At 38.8% G+C, this 24,995-nt stretch overlaps 1 pseudogene; it reads right to left on the bottom strand.

The window, feature by feature from the left end:
- Positions 1–1,967: 1,967 nt before the first annotated feature.
- Positions 1,968–2,429, bottom strand: LOC123577472 (annotated as a pseudogene).
- Between the last annotated feature and the right edge of the window lie 22,566 nt (positions 2,430–24,995).

Genomic DNA, 24,995 nt, shown 5'->3' with positions numbered 1-24,995 from the left:
TTTCAGGGACATCTTTAGACTGAACAGCACAGTCTGACTCTTCTGGTAAGAAGTGAAATGGGAAGATAGATCTGTGAGCAACCACAGGTTGCTGGAGGAAATTTAAAAAGTCTTCCACAGGAATTTACTTACATGTTATCTTTCTTTTTTCCCTGCTTAGAGATGTAAGCTATTTTCTGTTTGGGTAGCCATCATGGATTTACTATCTCCAGAGAAGCCCAGACTATTCTTAGAGAAACCAAAATGTTATGCAAACTGATGTAGATGCCATTACCAGAGCTAAATATAATCAAGAGGAATCATTCTTGCAAATCATATTGACAGCAATAGCCATCTTAAAGATGATTAAAAGGATATTGAATCAAACACGAGATGTAGAGACTGTTTTCAGTATGTATAATGTGCAGACAGAACGTTACAAGAAAGTTACCTTCTGGCATACACTGCATATTTAGGAGAGCTGGTTCAGTAGCGATGAGCTCCATCAAATTAAAAGGAAAATAATTGATTTTTCAACAAATGCCTCACAACAAAATCTGCTATACCCTCTTCATAGCTATTGTATAAAATTATGTTTAACTCAATTAAAAAGTTCTTACTCCATATGCAGCCATTTTCTTATCTGTTATTGTCATAATGCCCCAACATTAAAGGTGTCCTATGGTTATTTTTACATATAGAATAGCTGGATGGGGTGAAATTAAAAAAAAAAATTACTATTGCAGTCTAGCTTGTACCCAGGACTGATAAAAATCACTTAGGGAGAACCCCTGGGAAAATCAAACTTAGGGTTTTCTCAGATGCTTGAGAAGCAAACTATCTTTGATTTGACTTAAAAATTCCTAAAATCAACCAAAAACAAAAAAAAAAGGTGGTGGCCGGGGGGCTGGCTGGGTGGCTCAGTCAGTTAAGCATCTGACTTTTGATCTCAGCTCAGGTTGTGATGTCACGGTTCGTGGGTTCGGGCCCCGTGTCAGGCTCTGCGTTGATGGCGCAGAGCCTGCTTGGGATTCTCTCTCTCCTTCTCTCTCTGCCCCTCCCCCCACTTGTGCGCCCTCTCTCTAAATAAATAAATAAATAAATAAATAAAATAAAAATATTAACAAAAAAAAATTCCTATGGGGTTGGAGCTAAGTTACCAAGGCCATTAGGAAAAAAAAATTAACTTTAAAAATGAAAGGTACAATATTATTCTATGTAAACATATCTTACAGAAACTGATTTGCAAATACACAATAAATGGTAAATTTGGTCAATAACTCTAACGTGCGTTTTAAAGTGAAAGAACTATCATTTCCTTTCCCTTTTCCTTTTGCTCAAAAATACTGTCTTTTAGAATTCACTGAGAGCAAGTGATTACACAGGAGACGCAATATATGTATTCACAGGTAAATTCAGAAAAAGAACATATTTCTTGGTTGCTTAAAACTTGTGTTTCCTATAAATCTCCTCTCTTACAATAGTTTTTAAACAGCGGACTGACAAGCCAAATACGGTTTTGAATGTTTGAGCGGGCCTGTGTGAACTTTTTTTCTCTGACATCTTCAGGGACTGTCACAGGAAACAGATGCCACCGTGGCGTTGGCATCCTTGAAATGTCCACAGGGTCTGTCCGGACAGTGATTAGCATTCCATGGGCCCATCCACGCTGTTGAGCTATGCGGTAATAGAAATATCGCTAAATGCCCCAGTGTTTTTATCATTATCCATTTTATCTACGGGACTAAACTGCAAAACACATGCTCATCACATACCCCTCAAAATTACATTCAAGCATTCCCCAGATACCTTTACCCTATTTGTAGCTAATTAGAAAATTACAAAAATTTAAGAGAGATAGCTAAAAACGTGTATATCCTTAAGGATATTTTTCTTTTTCTTTTCTTTTCTTTTCTCTTCTCTTTTCTTTTCTTTGCTTTGCTTTTCTCTTCTCGTTTTTTTTTTTTTTTTTCTCTTCTATTCCCTTCCCTTCTCTTTTCCTTTTTTTTTCTTTTTTTTTTTTTTTTTTTTTTTTTTTTGGTATTTTTAATGATCAAAACAAGAGTCTAAAACCGCAGCTTCTGGAACCATCTGTCCTTGATGGTCTCGCATCTGTCCTTGAACTTGACCTTGGCCTCTCCTCACGCCGTGTGTTTAAGAACAGAGTCTCTGTTCTGTCCAACGGGATATACACAGAGCACCTTGTGGGCATGAAGTGACTGTAGTTATAAAATGTCACAAAAGACTTGATCTTTGACCTCTTGGCCATTTTCTTCTGGCCCAGGGCAGCTGTCACCTTTCAGGGAGAGTGGTTAATTCCAGCCACCAGAGCATGGCTGTAGGGACGGTCTGAGGTGCCATTATCAATGTTCATCATGATGTTTTTTGCAGCCGGAGTGGCATCTGGCCAGGACCAGGACCGCCTTCTTAGGCTTCCTGAACTTGCCCATCTCAACTGCAGAAAGTTAGGGATGCTTTTCTTGTATCTTCATCCTCTAGTTGTGTTTATTATCAATAACAGTGTGACGAATATTCATTGACTATCTTGCATGTTAAGTTCTACACTAAACACTTCACTTATATTACCCCATTACTTTCTGACAACAAATAAGCAAAGCTAGGGTGGTTATCCCCACATTAAAAGTAAGGAAACTGACGCTTTAAAAGGTATAATCCTTGGGACAAATTCTAAGAGCTGGAGCCAGGATGCTGATCCTAGTCTGAAGTCAGGATGTGACTGCAGCGGGTACAATAATCACCCCGCAAAGATGTCTACATCCTAAGATCTGGAACCTACGTATGGGAGATGGCATGGCAACGGGAATGGTCAGTGGAATTAAGGTTGGCAATCAGCTGACCTTAAAATAGGGAGATCATCCCGGACTACCAGAGTGATCCCGAAAAGGTATATTCAGAACAGGAAGTCAGAGTGACACTCTGTGGGAAGAACCCAACCTTCCCCTGTGGGCTGTGGAGGTGGGGGATGAGGGCGTACACCAGGGAGAGGTGTGGCCTCTAGAAGATGGAAAAGGCAAGGCAACAGCGTCTCCCTGAGATCCTCCAGAAATCAATGCACCCCGCCAAACTTCATTTCAGCCCAATGAGACCCATGTCACTGTTCCGGTCTACAGGATGTAAGATTTTTTAAAAAATGTGTTAAGCCACTAAGTTTGTGGTAATTTGCCACAGCGGCAACAGGAAAGCACTCTACGGACCCAGGTGCTTGTTCATCAGAACCCTCACTGTGAACATCCACACGTTTCTGTCAGTGACCATCTCCCTGGTGAGAAGAGGGTTATCTGTAAAGACCAAATAAGTTCTTGAGAGAGAAAGGAAAAGGATGGAGGGGAGCTTTGACACTGAATCCACTTCTCCTAAGCTAATGAATGTGCATTCATTTTACAGAGGATACAAGTCATTTCTACACGTCCTTTGTGGTCACCTCACACACGAAAAATCTCTTTATATAAAATCAAATGGGTTATTCAGCCATTGATCTAGTCAATTAGTTATAAAACTGTCTTGTTCCAAAAACAATACATATTTAAGCACAAAACCCAGCAAGGAAAACAAACTTACAAAGCCAGGGAGAGATCAAGGGGAACTAAGAATTCAAAATTAAGGAGTCCGTGGTGAAGTTAGTATGTAAAGTGCATAAATCATTAAAAAGAAAAACAATCACAAATCTTAAAAGGGGAAGAACTCCTTACGTTTCTTGTAAGAATTGCACCTTATATATAGGGACAATAAAAGGCTAAAAATAAACAAATAAATTATACTTCAGTCAGGACACAGAAAATCTCAAGAGACCACTGCACCACACCAACAAAGGGGGAAAGCTAGACAGCCTGCAAATTCATAATTTTGGGGACCCCATCAGAAGTGTGACGATGCAATGGATGTGAAAAAAACTAAATTTCAAAAAAGGATGGGCACTTCTTTTTATTTATTTATTTATGTATTTATGTATTTATGTATTTATTTATTTTTTCAATATATGAAGTTTATTGTCAAATTGGTTTCCACACAACACCCAGTGCTCATCCCAAAAGGTGCCCTCCTCAATACCCATCACCCACCCTCTCCTCCCTCCCACCCCCCATCAACCCTCAGTTTGTTCTCAGTTTTTAACAGTCTCTTAAGCTTTGGCTCTCTCTCCCACTCTAACTCTTTTTTTTTTTCCCTTCCCCTCCCCCATGGGATTCTGTTAAGATTCTCAGGATCCACATAAGAGTGAAAACATATGGCATCTGTCTTTCTCTGTATGGCTTATTTCACTTAGCATCACACTCTCCAGTTAAGGATGGGCACTTCTTGAGAGAAGCGAGTTCCACATGGGATGGCACAAGATTAGGAAAGGCAAATACACGATGGGGGCTGGGTGAGAAGAAATGCCTTCCGCTGTAGCAAGGTTTTAATGTGACATGAGTGAGCCTGGAGGATGAAAATCCAGAGAAGCCAAACATCTGATTTGAATGCACTTGCTAATTCCTTCTCAAAAGCCACTTATCCATGCACACAAGTGATGTGATGAAAGCTGGGGAAGAGCAAAAGGCCTGAGAAAGATATGCGCACAAGATGGAGGGTCGTCTTTGTTCTTTTGAGCCGCTATGACAAATGCCACACACTGAGTGGCTTATAAATGACAGAAATGCATTCCTCACAGTTGTGGAGGCCAGAAGTAGAAGCTCAATGTGCTGGCGTGGATGAAGGAGGTCACAGACTTTCCAAAGGAGATGGGATCTCACTGGGGTCTCTTTTACGGTGATGGTAGCCTCATCAGTGAGGGCTCAGCCCTCAGGACCTCATCTCATACCAAAGTCCCCACGAGCACGGGACCACTGGACCATCTCGCTGATGTCACTCCTTTCCACGTGCGCGTGACAGCGCGTGCCGGCCTCTCAGAGTGTGGCAGGAACCAGCACCCGTGTCTTCCAAGTGGAAAGTCAATTTCTGATGTAATCCCTAAAGCACTTAAACGGTATCTCACCTCAGCCCTGGGGGCTTATTTTGGTACTTCTTGGTCTCATAATTCTGTGTGTCAGCGTTTAACATATTAGACAGCTACACGCCTCAAACAATACTAATTTATTTGCTCACTCATTGAGTTGCTCTTAAAATATTTATCGATATCTTCGGTATCCCTGCCCTCATCCATCCCCCAAGCTTGGTGCCGCAAAGGGAAGGCGCTTCTGAACCACTTGGGCAGGCAAAGTCATGGAAGAGGAGCAAACAAGGAACGCCATTTGCCTAGTGCAGTGAGCTGTCCCGCAATATTATAACATACTCAGTATTTAACGACCTGCAACTCAAAACGAGTAAGATAAATACAAGTGCTATGATTTAAGTGCAAATTAAGCTCTCAGAAGTGTTAAAATACAGGCTTTGTATGTAATTAATGAAGCAGCGAGAGTGTAAATATTATGTAGTAATTAGATTCGTCAGTGGTAAAACTGAGGTAACCCGTGATTTATGTTCCTGCATCAGGAACAAATTTTAAAACAAATATAATAAACGGCGATTACCGTTTTGTGATTGTAAATAAAGTCATATATTTAAGACTTGAAGCCTCACTTACCATGTTCCTAAAAAACCATTACAAACCTTGAATCTCTCAGGAGTACTTCAGTCTGAATTATTAGAACTTTCCAGGGTAAGAACATCCCCCACTTACTCAGGTTTAATTGTCCCGGGACCTACTTTCTGCTTTATGTACAACTTACATGGGGACACACTATTGACTCATTGATAAGCTTATAAAATATAATTTTGACAAAAACAGGGCATATTATGATTATATGATTTTAAAAAGGTCAATTCCTTTTAAAATTATAATAAAGCAATCGATAAACTGAACATCAAAATCTGTAAAGAGTAGTTTCTGTTGGGGCGCCTGGGTGGCGCAGTCGGTTGAGCGTCCGACTTCAGCCAGGTCACCATCTCGCGGTCCGTGAGTTCGAGCCCCGCGTTGGGCTCTGGGCTGATGGCTCAGAGCCTGGAGCCTGCTTCCCATTCTGTGTCTCCCTCTCTCTCTGCCCCTCCCCGTTCATGCTCTGTCTCTCTCTGTCCCAAGGGTGAATAAACGTTGGAAAAAAAAAAAAAAAAAGAGTAGTTTCTGTGCTCTTTCGAGTGAATGGCCCATTCCTCACTAAAAGAAGTAGGAGGAGTGTTATTTTCAATTAGAAGTTCGGGATTCCCTGCTTTTCTTCTGGTTGTATTAGGAACCGGATAGGAGCAGATGTACGTGAATAAACACGGCAGAGCTTCGATCTGTTCCGTCCACATGTCATTTACAGCCTCTCCCTGGGCGCACGGGGTCCCCAGGTCACCCTGAGTCCGGGGTCTCTAGCACGTTCCCCATCACTTGCTCTCGAGGCTCTCTCCGCTGAAACAGCCCCCGCCCCTTCCTTCTTGGGTTTGCTGGTCTACCTTCTCCTCACCCTCCGGCCTCACCTAGGATGATGCCCTCCCCAGGGAGTGCGCACCTGCTGTCCTCGGGGCTCCCCCTGCATCTGTGCACAGTGGGTGCTACAGTCAGAATCAGGATGGACGGGGTCAGCGTAGCAGCTGGAGTCAGGGTTTGGTCTGCGCTACCAGGTGGTCTCAATTATCTGGCCCTGGCACATACTGGGCACCCAATGTACGCTGATGGGACATCTGGATAACTGAACCTACGGTCACCTTCCCACTACGGACCTTTGGTTTGCTTCTTAAAAGTCAGCTGCCCCGTCTTGTGCCACAGTTCTCCAGAGACCTTATGAAACATCCCTTGCTCTCATTTGTTAGTTTTTCTGGGGCTTTCTTAGGTCCTTAATATTTGAGAGACTCTAAAGGGATCCATTAACCTGATTATTAGAAAATGTCCATACCCAATATTTGCAGACTTTTTTTTTGCAAAATGAGGTTCTGTCCTTAATCATTATTTGTAGGTAACAGCGTAAGTCCTTGTATTACCAGTTATTCACCTTCAAAGGATCACTGATATTGCTGAAATAAATAGAATTTAAAGCTTGAAATGAGAATACGATGGCAGTAAAGAATTGATAGGGAACACTGAAGGCCATAATCAGCACTTGGTGATACAATTACATAATAGCCTGAAATGTGGTTACAAAATTGTAACATTCAAAAGAGAATCCGTTAGTCAGTTGCAAAAGAGGTCCTTCCTGGTGATGTTGGTGAAAACGGAGCTCTCTGCCATGGCCTGGGCCCACGCTTTCTGTTACATGTTCACTAAAATACTAAATGAAATGATAAGTCTGAAAAGTAGCTGTCTTCGTTATCTGTTGCTGTACACCCCCAAACGGAGTGGCTTAAAAACAACCACGGGGGACTCTGTCCGCCTTACCGCCTCGAGGGAGACTAAGCTGCCCTCACTCCGGGGAGGGAGGATCAGCCCCTCGGTGCTTCACCAGCCGCCACTGACTGTTGGGACCTGAATATGCATACCGTATTTCTAAGAGTATAGAGTATACTTCAATAAGTTTATTTGTATAGTAAGTTTGGCTTATATCACTGCACTTCAGTATTTTCATAAACTGCAAACTCTTTTCAGTGAAAATAAATACTTTCATTAAGAATACAAAGGAACAATGACTCCTGTATGACTTACATGTTTTGCATTTCTTCTGAGGCTCAGGGTTAGAGACACCTGGAGGAAGAAACCACAACAACAAAGCGAACTTTCGGCCTTTCGGGCTTTTCACGCCAGGCACTACCTCAGATCATGTCTAGAAAGGTAGCCTGGTCAGTCTCTGTTGCAATTAAAAGGCTGCATTTGGGATGCAAATGAAAGGCAAAGGTGAAACTGTAATAAATAGTTTGAGAAGAGATCGTAGAGAAAGCATGTGGATTATACTAAACAAGAAGAAAGGACCGTCCCGGAGAAGGAACCATCAGCGATGGTCTCTTGAGAGATGAAAATAAATAATATCTATGGTTGGGTTTAGAGCCTAAAACATGAAGTGGGGAGTTAGAAGTCTGAAATACATTCTTCAATCTTCTAGAAGGCATGTGGTCAGTTATAGGAAATAAGCAGGCTAGCCCTTGATACTTCCCAGTAATTGACATTTGGTCAAATAGTAGTGAAGAAACTTGGTAGAGTATGTGAAAAATAAAGATTACTTTATCAAATTGCTGTCCCCTAGATTTATAGGTTCAAGTGCTTTGCAAGACACACAAAGAATGGAGACTAGTCACCAAACCTGAAGCAGAGGGTCCAACGTGGTCAGACAAGGATCTCAGTGGAGGACACGAGTGATTGCCGCCTCTTACCTGCTCCTTCCGATTTTTCACAGTGCACTTTCTAGGTCACACATGGAAGAAGGCCCTGCTGTCTCTCTTCTGGGGACGGGGGTAGAGCCAGAGTTCTTTCATCTCCAAAGAATCCCTCTTTCCAGTGCCTACCTCAAAACCTCACTGAGGGGTGCCTGGAGGGCTCAGGCGGTTGAGCGTCTGACTTCGGCTCAGGTCATGATTTAGGGTTCACAAGTTCAAGCCCCGCGTCAGGCTCTGCACTGACAGCTCAAGAGTCTGGAGCCTGCATCAGAATCTGTGTCTCCCTCTCTCTCTGCCCCATCCTGCTCGTTTTCTCTCTCCCAAATAAATAAGCATTAAAAAAAATTAAAAAAAAAAAACTCACTGAAAGTTTACCTAATTGCTTCAATATACATTTGAAGGGGTTCAGAAGAAGCCTCCCCCAAATATGCCACTTTGGTATGTGGATTATTCTGAGCCAAAGACAATCATGGCCCAGCAGACTCAGGAAGAGCTTTTTATTCTCCTCTGTCTTAAATGCCTGAAAAAATATAGACAAGGGGGCCTGTACCAGAAAGACAGCTAAACCAGAGAGAGATTTTTATATCAGAGAGACTTCTGGCACAGCAAATATATATATACATATATGTGTGTGTGTGTATAATTTATACTTATGGATACATAGATATGTTTACTTAACATGCGCTCTCTTCATCTTTCTGAGACTTGTCTTTGCCTCTCTGAGCTCCGCCCCTTTTCCTTAGCTCAGGACCACCCATAAGCCTCAACTGCCTGACTGCCTTTGAGCATCTTGTCCCTCTGGGGCATTCTTCTGTGAGTAATTGGATTTGTTTTTCTCCTGTTAATCTGTCTTGTGTCATTTCAGTTATTAGGTCAGCCGCAGAACCTACAAGGGAAGAAGAGAAAAAATTTCCACCTGACACATTTATAACCACGTATTATAAGTTTCCTTAGCACTGGTTTGAAGTCACAAATAGAATATTCAGAGGTAAGAACGCTGTTCTGTTTTCAAGTATTCGTTTAAACAACTAACATTATTTGATGCTAAGGTTTATTCTCTCAAATACGAATTCTCATGAGCAATCAGGTAATGGATCATTCAGTCAGAGGAAGAGTTGATTCGTGAGTGGTTTGCAATATAACTAGATAGCCCTGAAGAGATACGAACTTGTATAGACAAATAACATTTCTCAAACATCTACTATGCACCTAACATTGTGTTTGATGTCGAGGTTGCTAAATAAATGGGTAGATAATCACTTTGTGAAGATTTCCAAGTCTCTTGTTAGAGAGGTGAGTAACAATATCTCAAATAATTTAAACAATTTTACAAAATATAATTTTATACTATGTTGTTATGGCAGTTTAGAAACAGAAACTGAATGACAATTACTCTTTCTTTATATGCCATGAATCTTGAGCATCAACAGAAAAAAGATATTACATATTATAACTGAAACCACACACATCACTGGTAATCTGCATGTTTCACTCTCAGGTACATCTCAGGTAAGCAGCCAGCCGCAATGCAATACCACATTATTTTTTACTACTGTTCATACTTTGATGTTTTTCCAAGTCTAAAGCCTTTATTGGGTCCAAATCTAATATTCTAAGTCAGTACATTTGGAAATTTCTGCCCTAAGACCTCTGAGAAAGCACGCACTTCTCCTCATAACATAAAAATAAATGCTTCAGGGGCACCTGGGTGGCTCAGTCGGTTAAGCATCCGACTTCAGCTCAGGTCTGATCTCACCGTTTGTGGGTTCGAGCCCCGTGTTGGGCTCTGTGCTGACAGCTCAGAGCCTGGAGCCTGCTTCGGATTCTGTGGCTCCCTTTCTCTCTGACTATCCACCACTCACAATCTGTCTCTCCCTCTCTCTCAAAAATAAATAAACATTAAACAAATTTTTAAAAATGCTTCAAATGTCTAAAGGTTCCACATATGCATATATGTGGCCATGGTGACCACACTGTATAAGTACCTTATTAAGATGCTTTATTTGTCAGATTTCTGTAATGTTTACAGTAAGAAAATTAAAAACTATTAGGGAAAAAGTAATGATTACATTACATAAAGTCCCAAGTCACAGGCAGAATTTGTGACCAAATGGAAATAATCAATATTGGAACGTCAAGATCAAACTGTGTGTTGTTTTTTTTTTTTTTTTTTGCCAAAACTTTGAGACTTTATTTTTTTTCTTTTGCCTCTAAAACATCAATATGTCAAGGGATCAATGAAAGGAAAATTCTGTGGGAGGAAGAGTCAGCTCAAAAATATAAAGTTTAGGTGCACCTCGCCAGGAAAGTTCTCATGATCACCCAGGAAAGACTCTTCTCACACACCAAACACTTGCATCCAGGTAACCACAGCTCATGTCCCACAGATAAATTAAAACGAACATACAAACAAAACTTGAGGTCAGCAAAACTGACATCCCTTGATCAAAGGTCATTTATGTAGTTCGATGAGTCCTGTCTTCTCAAAGATTACTGCGAATCAGTCCCTAAGAACTTTCTGAAAACCGCTAATGTCAAGATTTTACCTTCTCTGATTTAATGAAATATAAGAAGATAGGAAGAAGAGATGAAATGTTTTCATAGTATGCAGTCTCTCCACACGACATTAAATATAATTTTATGATTTTTTGTTATAAGAATATACAAATAAAAGTTTTCAAGGTATTTCATTGAATTATTGATTAAATGTGAGTTTTATGTGTATTCTTATTTAAAAAGAAAACATGAGAACTAAAGAAACGCAAAAGAAAAAGGGGGGCATTTTTATATACCTACAAGTATGTTCAAAATGAAACAAAAGGAAAATACTAGTATTAAAGGTTGACAGCTGTAGGGAACTGCCAGAACACTCAGATACTAATGATGTGAATGGGAATTGATTCGGCTACTTTCGAAAACCATTGAGTCCTATCAACTATCGCTGAACGTACAGACTCTCCAGACCAAACATTTCTTCCACCTCGGGATGTATACAGTCCACAGACATGCACGCATGTGTTCAACAGCAACAACAAACCGAACTGGAATATTTATAACAATCATATCTGTAATATCTCATAATGGGACACTACCTAAATACTCATCAAGAGCATAAATAAATTGTATTATATTCATACCACAGAACACTATCTAGTCATGGAGAATACTAAAGTCATAATTAGACACAAAGTATAAAGAAATTTCACAAACAATGTTGAGCAAACGAATTCAGACAACATGATTCCATTTGTAGAACTTCAAAAAAAGACAATTGGTACGGCAGTAACAGAAGTCTGACGGGGGGTTATCTTTGCTGGGAGGCGGCTGGGGACAGGAAGGGAAGACGAGGGTGGCCTCTTACGTGTAGAGCATTATCTGTCCCTTCGACGGGATCCACAGATTTTGAAAAATTTATTGAGAAATTATATACATTGTGCCCATATCTGTTTTAATGTAATTTTTCTACAAAAAGCTGAACATTACGAGTCAGATTTTCAATGATATTTGTTAGAGGAATATCAGGTTTGAAATGTGTCACTTCAAATAAAACACATTTTTAGCCTGAATGTGAACAGCTAAGTCAGTCAATTGATTTGTATATTAATTGTAGATGCCATATCCAACCTCAATCTCTGTATTTGATCAATCAAGCCTACATAGGTTACCTTGAAGATGTGGTAAGTCTGTATAAGTTCTACAAAATGTTTTGCATACCTTTTCTCCAAAAGGCAAACCTGGAAAAGAACCCCACTCGGAGTGAGACTGTGCTCTGATATCAACCTTCACCTCTGGTCTCTGTCGCCAAGACCCCAACTCAAGAGCAGATCCACAAGAAGATGCACCAACAGAAACCCTATGCCCCACACCAGGCATATGTATGCATATATTTTCGGTTTCTGTGTAAAGAATTTATCTGCATTAATAGAGATAAATTTCAACCTAAATTGGCTTTTCCTTGCCTTTAATTCTTTTGCTATACCTTTCTGAAGAGTAATAAAAAGTTATTTTTCAAAATGCTAAAGGACTCAACAGTTTTATGCCTCTTTCATAAATTTAATCTATTAACTAGACAAGAATATTGCAATTCTGTGTTTATGATTGCAATTTTTAGTGTGTGTGTGTGTGTGTGTGTGTGTGTGTGTGTGTAGTTTACTGGAGCTATAGCATCACATTTCAAAATAAAAATCCAACATTCCTTCGTATTAAATGTAAAACATCTCCAAAATTATGAATTCTCTGATGTGTTTGACTTTACTTGACTAGTGTAGCTTTTTGTTACTGGGAGAGGCCAACCTGGTCCGCCCTGGAGCCAGCAGAGCAGTGGACATGTCCTTCTCTCAGTCTTACTCCGTCTTCTGGGAGAATCTTAGCTTCACTTCTTTCCTTCCTTTCATAAACATTTTGTCCCACCAGGACATCTAAGATTGTCTTTACAGTGGATATTTTTTTGCTTTTTTGTTTGTTTGCTTGGTTGGTCAGTTGGTTGGTTTGGTTTGAAAACAGAACAGGGCTCTTCATTCTGCCCATATTTTCAGTCCAGAAAAATACGCTCTTAATCAGGGAAGAGCAAACAGATCTGGTTCAACAGATCTGGCAATGGCAAGGGTGTGGGGAATATAAGAAAGTTTATATCCATTCACATTTTAATCAGTTACATAGAAAAAGGTGGCTTTTATACACTTGGGGCATTCACAGTCATGAGCAACTTTGTGATTCAGGATTAGTGTTATCAGGAAATGAGAACATATGTTTCGATAAGTAAAAATAATTCAAAATATATTATCAATATCTTTAGATGCCTGGTGAGCTCTCTGATGTCAGGTACCCAGAATGCCTTCTTCTGCATTACCCTCAGCATTTGGCAATATATTCTTGATTTTTTTTATTTACACACACACACACACACACACACACACAAATGTACCTTGGAAAATACTGAATGGCCACTCTCTAGGTACCACTCAGAGGGTTCAGCCTGAAGCAAGTTGATTAGCTATGGGATTTAAAAATTCATTTGTTATGCTATTATACAAATGCATCCTAATGTAGGGATTCACGGAAATAAATACTTATCAGAGTTTTGGCTTGAAGACTAATTTTGTTTTTTCTCTCTTCTGATTCATATTTTTAGAATAATAGGTTAGGTATTTTTTTCTCATGTTATATTTATTCACATATTTTTTCTTTGCTTGGTTTTATGTATTAAAAGTAATTGAAACATTCAGGCTGACTAAACATAAGCAAGTTGACTCATGTTAATAATTATACTTTTTACTTTGAGATAATTGTAGATTCACAAGCAGTTGTGAGAAATAATGCTGAGAGATCCCTTGTACCCTTTATGGTTTCCCCCAGTAACACCAGGAGAACAGTCACGTTTCGGGAAATTTCCATCTCCACAAGGATGTCATGCGTTGTCCTTCCTCCCACTCCTGACAACTACTAACCTGTTCTGCATTTCTATAATTTTGTCATTTCAAGATTGTTATAGAAACAGAACCAGGCTGTCCCATGCGTCAATGGTTTGTTCCCTGTTAAACTGCAGATTATTTAGCCTTTCTCCCCTGGGCTGTTTCCAGTTTGGTGCTATTATGAATAAAGCTGTTATAACCATTTATGCACAAGTCTTTGCATAAACATTAATTTTCATGTTTCAGTGATAGAAGATCAAGAGTGCTGGATTGTATGGCAGTTCCACATTTACTTCTTTATTTTATTTTATGTTTTAAGTTTATTTATTTTGAGAGAGAGAGAGACAGAGAGAGCAAGCGGGGGAGGGGCAGACAGAGAGGGAAAGAGAGAGAATTCCAGGCAGGTTCTGAGCTGTCAGCACAGAGCCCGACGTGGGGGCTCAAACACACAAACCATGAGTTCATGACCTGACTCAAAACCAAGAGTTGGTTGCTTAACCGACTGAGCCACCCAGGTGCCCCCACATTTACTTCTTTAAGGAAACTTCCCAACTGTTTTCTAGAGTGGTTGCAACATTTCATTTTCCCACCCTGGATGTAAGCGTGTGCTAGTCTCTTTGCGTCCTTACCAACATTTGGTGTTGTCACGGATTTTCAGCTCAGCCATCCTGAGAGGTGCGTAATGATATTTCACTGTGTTTAATCTGCATTTCCCTGATGGCTAACATTGTTGAACATCTTTTTATCGGCTGGTGTGCCGTCTGTATATCCTCTTTGGTGAAATATCTGATCATGTCTTTTGACCATAACTGGATAATTAGGTTTTTGCTACTGAGTGTTTGGAAATTTTATATATTCTAAGATATCAATTCTTCATCGCATATGCTGTTTGCAAATTTTCCTCCCATCTCTTTTCAGAATTTCATATTCTTAGCAGAAGCATTTGCAAAACACATTTAATTTTGATGAAGTCGAAACGGTCTTGTTTTCCTCACAGGGGTCCTCACAGGGGTCCTCAATGTGACAGGAAGCATGGGTTGCTGAGCTCTAAAACCCGAAGACATCATCTTATATTTTTTTCTAAAAGGCTTATATTATTACATTTCACATTTAAGTTCTTGTTTCATTGTGAGTTAATTTTTGTACAAGGTGAGAGACTTAATGTCTGTCCCTCTGGTAATGCCACACGCTCTTGGTGACGGTAGCTATGTGAGAAGTCTTAACAACAAGCAGACTGATCACCCTTATTTTGTCTATTTCAGGATGTTTTTGGCTATCCTAGACCCTTTCTCATAAAATGCTTTACCTTTAAAAGTTTTAATTCTAGTTCCTTTGCCTTTCTCCTTCTGTATCTGCAACATATCTCACTGGGATTTAGATAGGAAATGCATTAAACATGTATTAGTAAGGGAGAACTGAGATACTTACTATTTGAGAACTGTAATCTATACACCCTTTTGTCTTTCCAAATTCTTAACATTTAAAATCTCTGATTTCTTTCCTGAGAGTTTTGCAGCTTCCAGCAAACTGGTCCCACATATATTTTATAAAATTCCAACCTAAGTATTTTGTTTATTTTAATGACTGTAAATGGAATCATATTTTTTAAGTTTATTTATTTTGAGAGAGAGAAAGAGAAGAGAGAGAAAGCAGGGGAGGGACAGAGAGGGAGGGAGAGAGACAATCTCAAGCAGGCTCATCAGCACAGAACGAGATGTGGGGCTCGACTTCATGAACAATGAGATCATGACCTGAGCCAAAATCGAGTAAGTCGCTTAACCGACTGAGCCACCCAGGTGCCCCAATGTAATATTTTTAAGTTCGGTGCCCATATATTAATTGCTGGGATACAGAAATACAATAGACTTTTATATGTTTATTTTGTATTCTTGGCCCTGCTGAACTCATTTATTAGTTCTAGGAATTTTTTGTAGATTCCTTGGGACTTCCTATGGAGACAATCATGTTATCTCCTAATAGAAAGTTTTATTTCTTTCTGTTTCATGTGTATACATTTTATTTCCTGCCAATCTCTAGTGCTAGGTTGGATAAAGGTACTGACGCTGTATAGCCTTACCGTACTCCAAACCTTAGGAGCAAGCATTATATCTTTCATCATTAAGTATAATGTTGACTGTATTTTTTAATGTTTATTTTTGAGAGAGCGAGCAAGGGAGGGGCAGAGAGAGAGAGAATGTGTGTGTGTGAGTAAGGGAGGGGCAGAGAGAGAGAGAGAGAGAGAGAGAGAGAGAGAGAGAGAATCCGAAGCAGGCTCTAGGGTCTGAGCTGTCAGCACAGAGCCCAATGCAGGGCTCGAACTCATGAACAATGAGAACATGACCTGAGCCAAAGTCAGATGCTTAACTGACAGAGCCACCCAGGCACTCCTGTAGGGTTTTTTTTAGATGCTATTTACTAAGTTGAGAAAGTTCCTCACTATTCCTATTATTTCTGAGAGCTTAAATCACAATGAAAAGTTGTCACAATTTCTATAATGTGAGGTGAATTATACCTCAGTAAAAATAAATAATTAAATAATTTCAAAAAGAATTTTCACAATTGTATGCTCAGTTGGTACAATCATATGGCCTTTCTTATTTAAGTATTTTGATATGGTAGATTACATTGATCAATTTTAGATCAATATAATTGATCTAACCTTGCATCACGGTCACGGTCCGTGGAATATTTATGTTCATATGTTACAAAAGTATTTTTCCCAATGTGATCTTAAGGTTTTTTGTGTCTATAATCATGAGGATTACTGGTCTGTAATTTTTAATTTGTGTTTTTTTTTTTTTTTTTTTTTTTTTTTTTTTTGTCTTTGTCTGGCTTTGATACCAGAGTAATACGAGCTTCAAAAAATGATTGGGAAATGTATCTTCGTCTTCTATTTTCTGGAAGAAATTGTATCGAATGGATGTTAGTTTTCTTTAAGTATTTCATAAAACTCACCAATGAAATTATTAGGTCCCAGAAATTTCTTTTGGATAAACCTCTAATTAGAAATTCAATTTTCTTTAGTTGTTATGCTATTCGGGTGAGAAATAACCTGTTACTTCCCCCTCACGTTTGCGTCACAGGAGTCCTCTTTGGGGTCACCTATGGTGTCCCATGTCCAGCTGTGCTGTACAGAATTTCTACCTCACATCCTCATCAGCCCCTTGCAGTGGTCCTGTGCACCAGAACTCATGTTACTTCTCGATGGAGGACTTTTACAATTCTCCTTGTTTTCTACCTCTCACCCATCAAGTGATCATATCTTTTTAGACTCATGGTCACTTTTTCCCCTTCAGGATGTTATGTTCTTATAGCCCCTTCTTTTATCTTCTCTGTGCACCTTTTAAGACTTTTTGGACCTTAGACATTTTTCTGGGAAAAGCCCTCAAGACATGAAGGCAACTTATGTTTATTGCTCTCCCACTGCCTCCTGTCAGTTAATGCATTAGAGATAAGCACACACAATTAAGTGTGGGGGGGGGGGGCAGATGGGGAGTTAAATATTATTAATAAACATACATATTTTAAATCTTCATTTTTTCATCATCAGCCCATTAGATTTTATGGATAATATGGAAAGAAAATGAAGGCAAAAATTATTTGATGCGAAAAAAATAAAACAGCTTTCTAATGTTTTATATTCAATTGTGCAGGCACCTTTTGGTAGCTTCTGCTCAATTTCCTGAGGACTGGGGTGAAGGGACTGGATGAGAGAGAGATAAGGTATTTCTTATTTTTAATTCCTATTATTCTAAATAATAAAAGCTTTTGTATTTTATGTATCATTAAAGCTCTCCAAATCCACAACATTCTAGCAGACTCAATTCCCTTACTTCTTCTGAGAGTATATATGTTGGTGTTATGACATGTCAGCAGCTAAAGGAGGAGTAGAGATTGTTTGAGCTAGCCTCATTTTGTGGAAGAGAACACTGAGCTCCAGAAGAGATAAACGACAAAAGTGAGCCAAGTATCAATCCTCCTGGTACACCTTTTCACACGCTGACTCCTGTTTGAATCAAAGTGAAGTGTGTCAGAACAATATTAATTACATGTGACTTAGCCTTACAAGAATTAATTCTGAATCCTGGATGCATCAGAGCTGAAACAATGCAATTCTCAAATACTTGAACCTTCTGACAGAGTAGAATTCTATCCGTTTTCATCAGTTAAGTAAGACAAAAAGTAGACTATTAAATACTTTGTTATCTTGGTTTAATATTATATTCCTAAAATTATGTTTCCTAACATTTTTTTTTTCAACGTTTATTTTTGGGACAGAGAGAGACAGAGCATGAACGGGGGAGGGGCAGAGAGAGAGGGAGACACAGAATCGGAAACAGGCTCCAGGCTCTGAGCCATCAGCCCAGAGCCCGACGCGGGGCTCGAACTCACGGACCGCGAGATCGTGACCTGGCTGAAGTCGGACGCTTAACCGACTGCGCCACCCAGGCGCCCCAGTTTCCTAACATTTTAACAAGATGAGAAACCAAAAGAAATATTATATCTTCCTATTTTATGTCTAAGTTATCAAACATGTTAGGCAACCACATTATAAATAAGCAAGTTTATAACTAGCTTCCCTTTAGACACATATGCAAATGATATGGTTGATAATCAAATCAGACTCCATCCTTTATTTCTTGTTGCATTGCAATTTAAACTGAAGCATAATTTTATTTTATATACCAACAAAATTGTCATTCTGGGAAATAGCCTCATAATATACACTAAGACCATATAAAATGAATTATTATTATACCTAACGTGTGCACTCTGACATGACTCAGTAGAGCACTAGTTTGCATGTCGTATTCTTGTCCTGCTTAACAATTACAGGAAAACAGAAATGACGGGTTCTAAAGAACGGTGTAGAATTAGAAGTAGAAATTACTGTACATCACACTGCCATTTGATATAATGCACTTCAGCGTGCTGAGAGTAATCTTAATGAGGACTACACTAGAGATATCAAAAATATGTGTTGTCATCTATTAACAGTCATGGACTCAAAGGTATTTATCTTGCGTCTACATTTGCAGGCTACTTTTAAAAGGCTCTTATTTTAATTAACCGAATGTTGAAATCCCATTTGAAAAGAAATTTGAATGCTAAATTAAACCATTAATAAAATTCAACAGAGACAACATAATGAGGAAATGCAGAAAATTTGAATGGTATTGAAATTTTGATTGCGAAGGACAAATTAGATTCAACCGGGAAGATGTATCATCAGATGATACTGACATTCAGAAAATTATGCAAGATTTGGCCACTGGCTCCCCAGGTGGATAACATGCCTTGTGTACGTCTACTCCCACAGGGTGAGCAGGATGTATGGTTCTATTGAAATCCTCAAACAATCATATAATTAGTGGTCTATATTTGCTGCATTGTCAATGAAGAATCTAAATGTGTCTTTCATTATTTTAGATCCTGTCAGTTAAACATATCAAGGATCCTGATGTAAATAATATAAGACTTAGGTTGGGGTGAAATTTATTGACTAAATATATCCAAAAAGTTGAATAAGTCAACATAAAGTCAGGGAAGAAACTGGACCAAAAATGCATTTGGATCTCAAACAGTCACTGGTTCACCTAATTTGTTTTTCTCTATTTCTGTTAGTATATTATTTCTTCACATTTTCTCCCTACGTGATATAAATTTGGCAAACACCACCTTCCAAGTTTCCACTTTATACCTTAAGCTTTTACTGATTTCAAATTTCTCAAGCCTTGGTAAAATTTCTAGTTTTCCCAGCTTGAGTTTGGTTCCTATACATGACCAGGGTTTCATTGAATAATGGAAAAATGAAGAAGTTTTATTGTGGGCGAAACTGTTTGGAGTAGCACAAAGTTTTTGGAAAGGGTTGTTGTTCTCAGAAGAAGAAATAGTAACCAACCAAATAATTCTTGCCTGGTGCACATTCTTGGAGTTGCATATAAAATATACGCATACAGAGAAACTATGCTTAGATCTCCATTTAGGTTCACTAATTCACCCAAAATCAGTTCATGGTATGGTGCTTTCTGTGTGTTAGAAGCCATGCAAGGCACCTGGGATTCCACAGGAAAGAACGCTGACAGCTTCTTTGCCCTCAAATAATGCACATTTCAATGTGGAGACCACTAGACCGCAGGCTAACGAGCAAATACAAAACCATGTGCTAAATAAACAAGAACTGAGATGAAGAGTGCTGGGGGTGGCTATATAACGCGGCCGGTGAAGAACATTCCGAGCACCACCCTAGTCAGTGAAGAAGGGACACCAGCATGTACAAGAGTCTGGGTTGGGAAAGATGGTGATCTGTTCAAACAAACTCGTGGTCTATCCCTCGTGAAGTGTGCAGGAGTCTGAGTGAGGGTGGGAGAAATGGTCCGATCATGCAGGACCTCAAAGGCCTGGAGTCTGAAGCTTATTCTCAAAGCCATGTGAAGCTTGGGAGCAACATGATCTCATTTATAGTTTAAAAATATCACTCTTGCTGTTGTGTGGAGAATGGCTGGGGGTGATGGATGAGAGAATTATTTGTTGGTACATTGCATATGGAAGTTGTGAAAAATTAATAACCTGAATAACTCATTGTTTTGGGGATTGAGTAGCTAGATAGATGGTGCCCCCTGGCATTAAGACAGAGAAGACCTGTGTCTGCACAAACAGCTGTTCCATGTTGAAATGGAGACTTTGTTGTAGTGCGTGATGGTAATGTGACAGACAGACAGAAATGGGGAAAAAACAAATAAAACCAGGGAGTAGATACTGGGTCTACAAGGTAAATCAGGGAAGGAGCTGCTTTTAGAATGACCTGTCATCTCTCACACTGATTCCATGACTTTGGTTTAGAATCACAGGGGTTGAAATTGTGATTTTTTTCAACATCTTGCCTAGCCAAAATTCCTACATGGAATGTTTTCCTACCAATGCTATCCATATAACATTAGAGATTAGAGGGTCTATTGGGTCCTAATGGGTCCAAATGGCAACAGTGGCTGGAGTTGCTGCAAAAAAAAAAAAAAATCTGCTCTATACCTAACTTAAAACAACTAAGTTACTTAAGTAAATTATTGCAATGCTTTTGTGGGAGGAATAGAAAATATCTACTAAATACACTTGTAAATATACTTGCCATGAATTCTCATGTCCTTCCAAATAGGAATATGGGCTCTCTTTCAGTATGCTTTCGTGGTCTACAAAATGACTCAGGTTCAGTAACTGACCATGTACAGTGACGTCATGGGGGGCGATTTTACTTGGTCTCCTGAAAATCCACTGATAATTTGCTTCAGTATAGAGGTTAAACAATACTTTTGTTGACTGTCTATGTATCTTCCCTCTAAAAACAATGCAATCAGTCGTCTCCATGACCCTCTGAAAATGGGCCCCTTCAAGTGCCACTCTGATGTTGCTTTTCAATTGCATCCATCGTGCCTGCCTGGCTTTTTAAGTGCCATCACATGACCTCTCAGGGAACCAAGTCCTTCACAGCATCACCCACTACAAGCCCTGTCTACAATGGGGAGCTGCCACTCAAAGACAGTGATCTCCCCCAGCCTCCCCCATCACCAGCACATTCCTATCACTCTGGCAAATGGAGGGACTATCCTCCAGACTTTGCACAGAACGTTGTTGGCCAGGGGAATTCATACCTTGATGTTGTATATTTACTTTATAGTCCCCAAGTCTCTAACCCTATGATTCTCTCCTTCACATCCTTCCAACACCTTACATGGTGTTGGAATTTCTATTTCATTAAAATGAGTCATTACTTTCTCCAAGCTTAAAAGAGAAACCCTAACAGCATGGTAGCATCATCTACTGGGATTATCGTCAGGGTGTTAAATGGTGCATCATTAGAGGGCTCTCCCGTATCAAAACCCCTCCTCTTTTCAATTTTATGTTCTCCCTGCTCTGTCAAACACCCTCAAGGTCCAGTCACAGCTCATGAAAATACCTATTAACCAGATCCTGAAACATTTTGTTCGTATTGCTCCTCCTCCTTTGAAATCCCAGCTTCTGTTCAGTCAGGCCATGTTAGGTTTGAGTTTCATTACTGATCTAGTTGCCCACAAGGGACTTGAGAGTGAATCTTGAGGCAGAAAATCTTTGCTTTGTTGGGTACCTTCATGATCTCCAAATAAGGAAGGAAGAAACTATCTCCCAACAGGGGTGATGTGCCACCTTCGTAGGCTCAGTTAGTTCAGAGGAATCTGCGAGTAGAAAGTTCTCAATTGTCCCTAAGCTGCTATCTCCATACCATTTTCCATTAGATTTTCTATTAGAGCCCTGTTATTTTTAGTAAAATCATAACACTAAATATTTGCTGAAAGAAAAAGCCTTTCTAAAGCAAAAAGATTACATGTATAAACTCATTTTAAAATATAAAGATGACTAATTCGCCAAATGTGTTTCATTTCAAAATAAAAGGAAAGAAAAAAATGAAATTACCCTACTAAAGAGTTTTTTTCAGAATGACAATAATCTTTTCATCCTGCGCAGATTCTTACAACTCAGAAAACAATGACTTGCATATAATATATTCAAATATTCAAATTAAATCACATATAAAAATGATCTTGTATGGCTTTATAATAATGAAAATAGATACAGGAGGAATGTTTGTCTAATGTGTGGTTAATTTGTAACATTTTGGTGACATTAGGACAGTTATTTTCATTCTCTGATACGTGGTTATTCATCTGAAAGTTGCCAATAAAAAGAACATGACTGGGGCGCCTGGGTGGCTCAGTCGGTTGAGCGTCCGGCTTCGGCTCAGGTAATGATCTCACAGTCTGTGAGTTCGAGCCCCACGTCGTGCTCTGGGCTGACAGCTCAGAGCCTGGAGCCTGCTTCTGATTCTGTGTCTCCCTCTCTCTCTGCCCCTCCCCTGCTCATGCTGTGCCTCTCTCTGTCTCAAAAATAAATAAAAACATTAAAAAAAATTAAAAAAATAAAGAACATGACTAGAGCACCTGGGTGGCTCAGTCAGTTAAGTGTCTAACTCTTGGTTTCAGCTCAGGTCATGATCTCATGGTTCTTGGGGTCAAGCCCCACATCAGGCTCTGCCCTGATGGCATGGACCCTGCTTGAGATTCTCTCTCTCCCTCTCTCTGCCCCTCCCCCACTCATGCTGTCTCTGTCTCAAATAAATAAACAATCTTAAAAAAAGAGGCACACAACTACATAATGGTTGACTGTGAATATTAGATATAATATATGTAAGGTTCTCAATATATGGTACATGGTAGGAACTTATTTAAACTATTCAATTCAAAATAACAATTAAGTTTATGATAATTATGAATGGCATTGTGTCTGTGTCTGAGAGAATTCTCAGAAAAATATCTTTATTATACTGGAGGAAAAAAAAAGACAACCCTTTTATGTTACTGTCTTAAACCTCTATTCCTAGCAGGTCTAAAGTTGCCAAGATTTGTAATATATTCTGAGTAAAAAGAGTTCATGGCTTCAGACCTTAAGGCACTGAAAATTCAATTGACATATTTTTTTGAATTCCATGATGAAAAATGTCTCTACAAAGAAAAATGGAGGTTAAAACATAGATTTAAAATATTTTATTTATTTAACCAATTTATGAAATCCCTTGCATATTAATGAACCTTTCTTTCCTCTGCAATAACATAGGTGTTACATGTTGTTTTGATGATGCTTTTATTCTCCCCAAACATTGAGAATCCCTCTTTGTATTCTAACTTTAGAACTAATATATGAGAATACACAACACACACGCACACACACACACACACATGCACACAAACACACACACACACGTGCATTACATAATTTTATAATCAACATTTCTTAATAAAAATGTGATTATCCAAGTTAGTCATCCACCCACTGTATTTACTCATAGACACCATACATATTTGACGAGATACATATTTGACAAGATTAAGTAGGCTCAAGCAAATGTGTTATAAAACGTGAAGGCAAAGCTACAAAAGAGAACTCTAAAGCTTGTTTTGGCAAAGGTGCCTTAACTTAATAAATATGTGACCCAGCAAGGCAAAATCTTGAAAGTCATACTGGTCCTGTTCACACAAAATTCAGTATATTTTAGGTTAGTTTATTCAAATGTACTATATACTCTTTGGATATCTACCATCTCATTAATTTCCACTTAGGGTAAGGAGAACTTATGCTACATATTATTTTAATATGGTATTTTGGTGATCATTGGTTTCTTGATGGATATTAATATGCTTCTGACTACAGCACGGATTTTGAACAATAAATTAAATTAATATGGTATATATTTTAGTGCTCAGTAGCACACAAAAATTGCCGATGTAAATTTTAAAAACATCACACGTAACAGTGTCCATGTAGAAGAGAGAAATTCTGTCTCAGGTATTAAAACAAAACCACCTCAAAACATCAAATTGTATTATACACATTCAAATTCTATCAGTTCAGTAATTTTGAATTAACAAACGTACCAAGTAAAAAGGCCTCCTCTTATCACTTTAGAAAGAAAGCGAGTTTCCTGAAGTGTAAGACTGAAAATCAACTCAAGGGATATCGGGAAACAACCTTAAGGAGCCTATAAAACCAATTAACTCAGCACTATTCTAAGTTAACTTTTAAACTTTTGTACATGAAACAAGTTTTGTAGGTATGAGACACTGAGGACAAAATGCCCAGTTACCCACAATCTACTAAGGAATAGTACATAATAATGATTTTGAAAGCCTAGAGATGCCTCACCTAAATATATTCCTATCTCTTCACCTCAGAAGTAATATGTTTTGTTTTAATTATTGCCATGATTTTCAAAGTTCATAGACTTCATCTTTACAACAGTATTCTCTTTGGAGAACAAGTGAGCAGGAAGTTGAATACTCCTCCCTATCCATCCCTCTAAAGTGTCACCTATTACTAACCTCCTGCATTGTGTGACTTATTTATTACAGTTGACGAGTCAACATTGATATATTATTCTCAACTACAGTCCTCACCTCATTGGGGTTCACTTTTCATCTAAGTGTTATGACAAATTCATATGTTCTATAGCCAAGATTACAGTATCATACAGAATAGTTTCTCTGCTCTGAGTATCACCTCTTCTCCAGCTACTCATTCTGTTTCCAACTTAACATCCCCATTCCCTCCAACAGGAACTCCTTGGTAACCATTGACTTTTTATTTTCTATGGTTTGTTGTATATATACATACATATATATGTATATATATATGTATATATATATGTATATATATATATATATATATATGTATGTATGTATGTATTTGGAATATATGTATGTATTTGGAATCAGACAGTATGTAGGCTTTCCCAACTAGCTTCCT

The sequence above is a fragment of the Leopardus geoffroyi genome, chromosome D2, assembly GCF_018350155.1.
Source record: "Leopardus geoffroyi isolate Oge1 chromosome D2, O.geoffroyi_Oge1_pat1.0, whole genome shotgun sequence".
NCBI lineage: Eukaryota > Metazoa > Chordata > Mammalia > Carnivora > Felidae > Leopardus > Leopardus geoffroyi.
The sequence above is the reverse complement of the archived record's forward strand: the minus strand, read 5'-3'. Positions and strand labels throughout refer to the sequence as shown.